Source organism: Myotis davidii, unplaced genomic scaffold (genome assembly GCF_000327345.1).
Source record: "Myotis davidii unplaced genomic scaffold, ASM32734v1 scaffold724, whole genome shotgun sequence".
Taxonomy (NCBI): domain Eukaryota; kingdom Metazoa; phylum Chordata; class Mammalia; order Chiroptera; family Vespertilionidae; genus Myotis; species Myotis davidii.
In genome coordinates this window covers 61,255-69,780 of record NW_006294594.1, presented here as the reverse complement: position 1 = coordinate 69,780, position 8,526 = coordinate 61,255, and the positions used below count along the sequence as shown (strand labels likewise).

Below are 8,526 nucleotides of genomic sequence, written 5' to 3'. Positions count from 1 at the left end.
CCTGTGGCCGGGGCATCAGGCCTGGCCAAGGGGCCGATCCTGCAATTGGAGGGTAATGGGGGTCAACGCCTAAGGGCTCCCAGTATGTGAGACGGGTCAGGCTGGGCTGAGGGTCACCCCCCCCCAACACCCAGTGCACGAACTTCGTGCACTGGGAATATAATATAATATAATATAATATAATATAAAATTTTGTGCTACTCCCTACCTACCCCAACCAACCAAACCCCAAATTTTCTCGTCATGCTTCTATAGATGCCACAGAGAATTTTGAAATCTTGAGATTCCTACTGGGTTAAATGAAAGAGAGGTTTTCTATTTACCAGGGTATTATTTTGCCATTACAATCTAACACTTTAATGGAAAGCTTTTGTATGTTAGCTCTTTTTGCTTACGAACTATGGAGAGCACAAATTGAGAATGCCAGCACACATTTTAAAAAATTCTATTGCTTGAAGTGAAAAACGCTTTCTCCTAAAATCCTAATGCTAGATTCAGTTCCATTGTTAACCTTGGCTCATAGATATTTTTGCACAGCTGGTTTATGTAATGGATAAGCAAAGCAGGTAATTTTTCCTTTAAGTCTACTATGTATCCTCTAAAAGGCACCTCGTTTTTGGCAAACTTCTGTCACTCAATCCATTCCCAGTTTTATGCCCTCTTTCTTCAATGGCTGCCTGAGGTTTCAGACCTTTTTATTTCGGAAATGTCTCCTGCCTCTTCCTGGGATCATGGCGATCCTTCCACTGTGTTCCAGAACTAGCACCTACGTCCACACAGCAGCCCATGATGCTTCCCCATCCTACCCACTGTGTCCTTCTAAGTAGAGAGGTTCGCCTCCCAGAATTCTCTAATTTCCTATTAACCACACAAACTCTGACCTTAGGTTTGGGAAATGTTCTCTGTGTATAATTATTCTTCTAAAATGAATAAGCCTGTTGAAAGTCTCTTAGATGTGAGTTGTCCAGGGTCTTACCCTGCTGGCCAGCAGTTACTTTCTCTGCTGAATATATGAAAGTTTCCCTTAATTTTCCTTTCTGAACCATTTGTTTCTCTTAGCCAGAGGCTGCCTGGTGCGAAAGTACCCTGGTTCTCTATGGAGCAAATGTTGTTTGGACAAATGGATATGGCCCTTTAGTTCAAATCAAACAAAAACAAACAGCAGCACCTGTGTCCCTGATAGGCACGGCATCAGGGAAGGGCGTCCCCTTAACGTCTGTATTCCTTTCTGTGCAGCACGGGGCGGATTTCCCCCTCTATGTCTGTGCTGCCCAGACAAGGTCTGCACTCTAGCCTCTGCTCCTGGCCCTGACTTATCACACTTGATATGCCGTGTGAGACTGTCCATCTGTCAAAAGAGAGTAAAAATGAAGTGATAGGGAAAACCCCGGGGCCAATACTCTGCTCTGCTATTTTAAAGAAAATATATGAGGATTTGGGGCAGGCTTTATTTATTTTTTTTAAATATATTTTTATTGATTTCAGAGAGGAAAGGAGAGGGAGAGATAGAAACATCAATGATGTGAGAAAATCATTGATCGGTTGCCTTCTACACGCTCCTTACTTGGGATCAAGTCTGCAATCCGGGCATGTGCCTTTGACCAGAATAGAACCTGGGACCCTTCAGTCCACAGGCCAAAGCTCTACCCACTGAGCCAAATCAGCTAGGACTGGGGCATGCTTTATACTTTAGGGTTACCCTTCCCTGGACTTAATGAATTCTATTTAAAAAAAATCTTGATTTTCATGTATGTCCTCGCAGGGTCCCTTGGGGCTTTCAGATTTAAAGCTGGCTTCTATGATAATGCATTTTATTTTTGTCTGTTTTTCACATTTCTCAAGTATTAATCCTCTCTTTGAAAGGCTCAGTGCAGCGATTTTCAACTGATGTGTCACAAGAGGCGCACGGGTGTGTCACAAAAGTTTTGAAACATGAAGTACCTGATTATTTAGTCAGGGGCACTCACCATTTTTCCCTTAGATTGTAAAACACACTCCACTCCCCCCCCACCACCACCACCAGCCAATACAACAATTGCTATTGGTTGTGAATGAATCAAAACTATACCTATTTTTTTTTGTCAGATCAGCAAAATTTATAAAACTTTTTCTTTGGTGTGCTGCAGAATTTTAGTGCTTAGTTTATGTGTGCTATGAGATAAAAAAAAAAAAAAGGTTGAAAATTTCCGGTTTAGAGTGTATTCACTAGTAAATGCCAGGCCTCACACGAAAACTATGGAAGCTTAAGGAAAATTATTTCATTAATCCACAAGTTTGACATTATGATAAGTAGTAAGAAATATAGGTGTCTCCAGAGCTTCAGATAACAAGCTTAAAATGGAAAACAATCACAGGTAAATTCATCTCTTCATTGTAATACAGGGAAGGATGTAAATCTACAAGCACGCAAATTTTAATTTAGCCAATTACCTTTTTAAAAAGTCTGCTCAGTAGTAAGATACTATTTAGCAATAGTCTGTACTCTCAATTGCACAGGTATTACTAACATGACCAGAATGTGCTGAAAATGATGGAGTTTTAATTTTGAAAAAGTACAGACTAAAAGGTATAGTCTATATAAACATAGACAAATGTAGAATTTTATAATGTCTATTTTTTTGTATGTCAGAATCAATACGAACATTTATGTTGGACTTTTAGTCTATAGATCAACAATTTCAAACTGTGATTCAGGAGAAAAATTTTAATATATGGACTCTCTCTATTGTCAAAAAGTAAAACAGAAAAAATATTGAGAATTTTGAATGAAAAAACAAAATAAAACCTGTAGATTTCTTTATGGAAGAATTTTTCCAAACTTTGCCTTGATAATAAACATGCATTGAGTATCCCCCAAAAGGAGTAACATACTTAGTGTTTCAAAAAAATCCATATTATCAAGAACTTCCTTTATTCAATTAAATACAGAGTGGGGCAAAAGTAAGCATATAGCTGTGAGTATGCAAAACAAAGTTTATTCTTGTATTGCTAGTTATTAATCACTAGAGGCTTGGCGCATGGTTAGGGTCCCTCGGCCTGGCCAGCGATCAGGGCCTTCTGGCTACCGGCTGGGGCCTTCCATCGTTCTGCGCTGTCCCCTGGTGGTCAGCGCACGTCATAGTGAGCGATCGAACTCCCCGGGTCTCGCAGTCTACTCCCAAGGGGACATTTTTGCGTATTAGCCTTTTATACATATCGGTTGTATTATTTTCCATACAAACAACTGTAAACCTATTTTGCCCCAGCCTATCTGTGATAATACCCAGGGGATGTCTAATGTGCTTTCAAGCATTCTGGGAGACTTTCAAGCCAGTTCCAGGCCTGAGTGTTGATGAAATTTATATTTTTATCCCAGGCTCTGATTTCTCACTTGAGGTCCAGAATCACATAGCTAGCCGCCTTCACATCGCTATTTGGATATCTAACAGGTATCTTAAACATAATGCAATGGAACAGACTCTATCCACCTCACATATTCACACGCTTATCCTATTTTACTCAAAGGAATTCTCATCTCAGTAAATTGTACCACCATCCATACCATTTGCTCAAGCCACATCTGAACCAGCTGTCATCTTATAGCTGTCTCCTTCTGACACAGGTGGGCTCCTCTGGAAGCATATCCCCAGATGAAGTTTGGCATTTAAGATGTTTATTAGGGATCAAACCTGTTCAAGGAGATGGGTAGAGACCAGACTGGGCGAAGGGGAGGTGAAAATGTTCGGTGGAATTCCCAGAGCACTTCAGGCGAGCTGGGGGCAGCTCTGGGGTGAATAATGCCCATCAGATGGTTCCACGTTTGGACTCCTGACTCACTCATATCACTCACCATGTAGGCCACCGTCGAAAGGCATGGCCAGCTTTGAGAGGCTGCCTCACAAGCATGTGCTGACCAGGACTCTGCTGGATTCTTGAAGCGGTCCCTTGGAGATCTGTGCATCTCTCTCTGGGCAGAGTTCTGTCTTGCAGCCGCATCTGCCCTGGTCTCTGGGACATTCAGCTGGTCTCCCCAACTCAGGTTATCTGTGTGGATCTGCCTGGGTTTCCTCTTCTTCACCCAGGACTTGGAATCCCTTTCAAGCTATAACCTGGGGCAATTGTAGCATTTACTTAATCTATTTTCCTTTTTTCCAGAGATCATTGTCCTTTGTTTTCTGATGTCTAGTGTTTTGAAAATAGTGGTTTCGGATATTTTGCTTTTGTGGGTTGTTTCAAGGAGCAAGGCCAGAAGCAGAAGCCCCTGGAGTTCATCTCTTAAGCCCTTCTTTGTACAGTTTGCTTACTTTTACAAGCAAGTATTTCTCTAGGAGCCCCAATTATGTCTTACATCACCCCTCCATCCAAAAGGAAGCCTGTGGTAAATTATTTTATTATCGTTTGAAAGACTTCTTTGCTTCTTTGCTCTTTCTTTCTCTTCTTCCCTTCATTTTATCCCTCCTCTCTTCAAGACAGAAAACCTCTTCCTCCCCTGCCCTCTCACATACATGAACCACTTATTTTCACTTTGGTATTGCTATAGATTTTTAAAAATCGAGAGTAAGAATCTATCTTACTTTTTGCCCTGTACAAAATAGCTTAGAGCTCTATTCAGCTGAACTTCTGTGAGGACAGAAATTTCTACATCTGTTGAACTGTTCAAGGTAGTAACCAGTCATTACATGGGGCCATGGAGCACTTGACATGTGAGCAACTGATCAACTACAGTGTTCATTTTATTTAATTTTAATTGACATTTAAATTTAGATAGCTACATGTGGCTAGTGGCTATAGTATTGGACAGTTTAGGCATAAAGTGTATATTTTTTGCCAGAGGTAAATAGCAGTTTAGGATGTTATAGTTCCTAGCTCCCTTCTCTACCAATTTTGTTTTTTAAAGCAATTCATCCTAAAGACAGGTTGAGTTGCTGTGGTCCAGGGTTAAAAGCATGGATCCCTCTATTGACTCATACTTAACTGTATGGGTGATAACATTTAGCCTCTTTGAATTTCAATTTTCCAGACTAATGAGGCTAATGACACCAACAAATAAGATGTTGTAAGTTTATGTGAGATAAAATGTGGTACATACCATAGTCATTGCTCAGTAAATATTATTACTTTTTCTCTGATATATCTCTTCTTAAAAATATTCTGAAAGCCATAGAATATTAAACCACTAACACCTTAGTCTTATTATGTAGTTAATAATAAATACCTTTTCTCTGGTTTTATTGTGCACAGGGAAAATACGTTCAAAGACAGAAGGAGAGAAGGAGTTAGACTATTTTAGAGGAAGTAGGATTCACTGAAGACAAGGTTTGTCAACTTGAAATGTCAACAGAGCAGGTCAGGAAGAGAAAACCAGAAATAACTCACCCTTCACAAGAGAGCCAGTGTTACTAAAAGGCAACCAAGTTCCTTTCAACCTGTGGCTGCCTGAGAGGTCTCCATCCACAGCAATGGTTTACCTCCCACACTGCACATTCAGCTGGCTGGGGCCTGGAATAATGAACAGGTGTAGCAGCTTGTAGCCTAGAGTCCCCCAGGTAACATTCAGATCAGCAACAACCACAAGGACAACGTGTATTTAAGTTGTCTTCCAAAAATAGCACGTCAGGCACATAGAGCCACAATCTCATTGCTCTCTGCTGTGCTTACCTACAGGCCTACACAGCTCACCTGGAGTGAATGGAAAGCTTCTGTTCACAAGGTGAATGCCATGCATGCATGTTTCTCTGTCAGATGTAGAACCATGGGGAAGCTGTCATGGCAGTCATGAATGTCAGCCACATGCCAACCCAGGACTGTCTGCAAAGCACTGAGATAATTTGGGTGGCATGATACCCGGTGGTAGAGAAGCAGGGATTTATGCTTTTTCTTGCTGTGTTTTCACCTGTTCTGTGAATGACACAGTGGAAGATATATCAGGTTCCTTCACTTTAGATTACCCATTTGCTGCAAAGGAAAGAAGGAAGGAAGGAAGGAAGGAAGAAAGGAAGGAAGGGAGGAAGGGAGGAAGGGAGGAAGGGAGGAAGGGAGGAAGGGAGGAAGGGAGAGAAGAATGAATTGCTAAAATGGAAATCACAGAACTTTTCAGTTTTGTTCTGTGGAGAAAGGAGATCAAGAAAAGCAAAAGGGAAATCTTAATGGGCTATGCAGCTCTCGCTGTAGAAATGTGGCATTCATTTCAGCTGAATTCCCAGAATCTTAGATGCTTTTGACATGCTTGCTTTAATTATTAAAATATTTTTATTGAAAAACAATTTTCAGACTTTAAAAAAAATGGACACTTTCTAAAATTGGTTATGCACCAATTTCCACAGCCCAGAAACTACTAGTGCATCAGCTTGTACTGTTGAGCTAACTAGTTTTGGGGCAGATCTAAGCGCACAGAAGGCTTTTCCTGCCAGCACTTGTTATGAAGGCTGTAACTGAATTGAAGTCCTAAGAGCCCAGCCTCCATATAGCTGATATTGGTATTAGCAGGTGCCCAGTAGAACCTATAAGCACGGGACTTGCTACAATGTCCAGCAAGGCTCACGGGCTGCCGCCAGCCAATGCCCACCTTCTGCTCCCCGGGCTCCACTGTGCACAGTAAGCAAAGTGCAGAAACTCCCCTTATATCACTAGAAAGTGTGAACAGATAACAGCATTTATTGGTACTTGAGATTCAACTTATATAGCAAAGAAAACAGAATAGCACAAGCGAGGGGCATAGAAGATGGTTCTACAGTCTTCCTTCCATCAGGGGGTGCAGAAGAGGAAGAGAGTCACTTATCCCTGCCACCTACCTTTTTGGATTTTAGGTAGCAGTGACATCGAATTCAGCCCAATTACCAGAATAAGGGGGGAATTTAAATACCAGACACCACGTTTCGTGCTGTGAGCAATCAGGAAGTGCAAGCACAATCCCTCCCTCTTGGGGGTATTGCAATAAGGCAAGGGAGATGGTCCACTCACAAGAAACACTCATTCACATCCCGCTGAAGTAAGATCCAAATAAGATGCAAGCAGGTAGCAGCCTGGGAACAGAATAATGAATATTCTTTTAGGGAAAGCCTCATGAAGTAGGTGAGAGCATAAAGAGCAACCAGAACTCAGCAGGCACAGAGGACGGGGATGGTCTTCAGACTGAGGAAGGAGCTGAAGCAGAAGAGGCATGGAGCTGGGTAAGGCCACTGGCTTTTGGGGAGAGGTGAGCTCTCTTACAATGACGCTAGTGCTAAGGCTGAGCAGTGAGCCTTAAGCCTGCGGGGAAGGTGAGGCCAGGTTGTGCAGATCCTGTCCGTGTCAGGCTAAGAAGGTTGATTTGATGATGTATTTGGTGGGGAAACATTGACAGCTAGGAGAGAAGAGACGGATGAGAGCACAGTGCTGCTTTAGGAAGATGAGCCTGGCTATTGTGTACAGTGCATTAGAGAGAGCAGAGGCTGGAGATGGGGAATGTTGCAGGTACTTTCCCAAGGCCGCTGGCCTTGATGCATTCATTCCAAGCAGAGGTACTGTCTTTGTCCTGAACTATCTTTTCAAGGCTGTTTTTACAGTGAGTAGCCTTGGAAGGCAGAGATAGTGTCTGCTTCCAGAGCAAAACACAAGCAGGCCGACGGCCAGAAAAACTCAGCTTCACTAAGCTCAGAGGCCCCTCTCCTGCAGTGCAACCCGGTCTATGCAGGGATGCATCTGGGTTCACCCTCAGGAACACTTGGAAGTCAGGGCAACCGACAGAGCTATGTGGGCGATGCTGCTTGTTGTGCTGTGAGAAATAAGGTGCTTTGTCTCTGACCCAACAGTCTCATCTCTGCCATAATCCATGAGGCCAGGGCAGGCTAACCTGTCAAGTTCTTCATAGTTTTAGATGGAAGAGATACTTTGAAGAAGCTATTTTAGTCATCCGAATAGGAAAAGCTTGTTCCAAGGCAGATAGATGACTTTGTTTTGTTTATTTTTGTACCAAGGTGCCAGACATTTACATATCACTGATTTGCAACATGCAGAAATTACTTTTTTAACTTTTTATAAAGGTAATGTGGGCAATAGGCAATCTGACCCAACCCCCTCCACCTTTGTTTTTAGTCACACACACTAGCATCTCAGAGGGGAAGTTTGGCTCTGGGAGAGGGTTGGTTTAGGGGTTCCCACCATGTGTAGAATACTTGCATACTGGGCGTTTGCTCTGTCAGTGTGCCTAAATGAAGCCGAATAGCTGTCTCAAATGTCATCTTTATAGTAACTATTCAGGTAGTTAGCCAGTAGCCCAGTATGTAGTAATCAGTAAACATTCAGCCCCTGAAAGAACATGAGAAATAAAATCATTGAAATAAAAAAATATAACTAGATGGGAAATTCTTTTCTTTAATTACCTACTCCAATTCCAATATAGACTTGTGTTTAAATTTGTTGAATTCATTGTCTATTTATAGTATGACCAACATTGGATATTTTTATTTATTTTTTAAAATATATTTTCATTGATTTCAGAGAGGAAGGGAGAGAGGGAGAGAGAGAGAGAGAGAGAGAGAGAGAGAGAGAGAGAGAGAGAGCATCAGT

At 42.0% G+C, this 8,526-nt stretch overlaps 1 long non-coding RNA gene across 1 annotated transcript in view; it reads right to left on the bottom strand.

Annotated features, from left to right (window-relative positions):
• LOC107183933 overlaps positions 1-8,526 on the bottom strand; it is an 11,941-nt gene that overhangs the window by 647 nt on the left and 2,768 nt on the right. Inside the window, exon 2 of the long non-coding RNA XR_001514756.1 lies at positions 5,659-5,877. This is a non-coding gene — a long non-coding RNA (uncharacterized LOC107183933). The remainder of the gene's footprint in view (positions 1-5,658; positions 5,878-8,526) is intronic.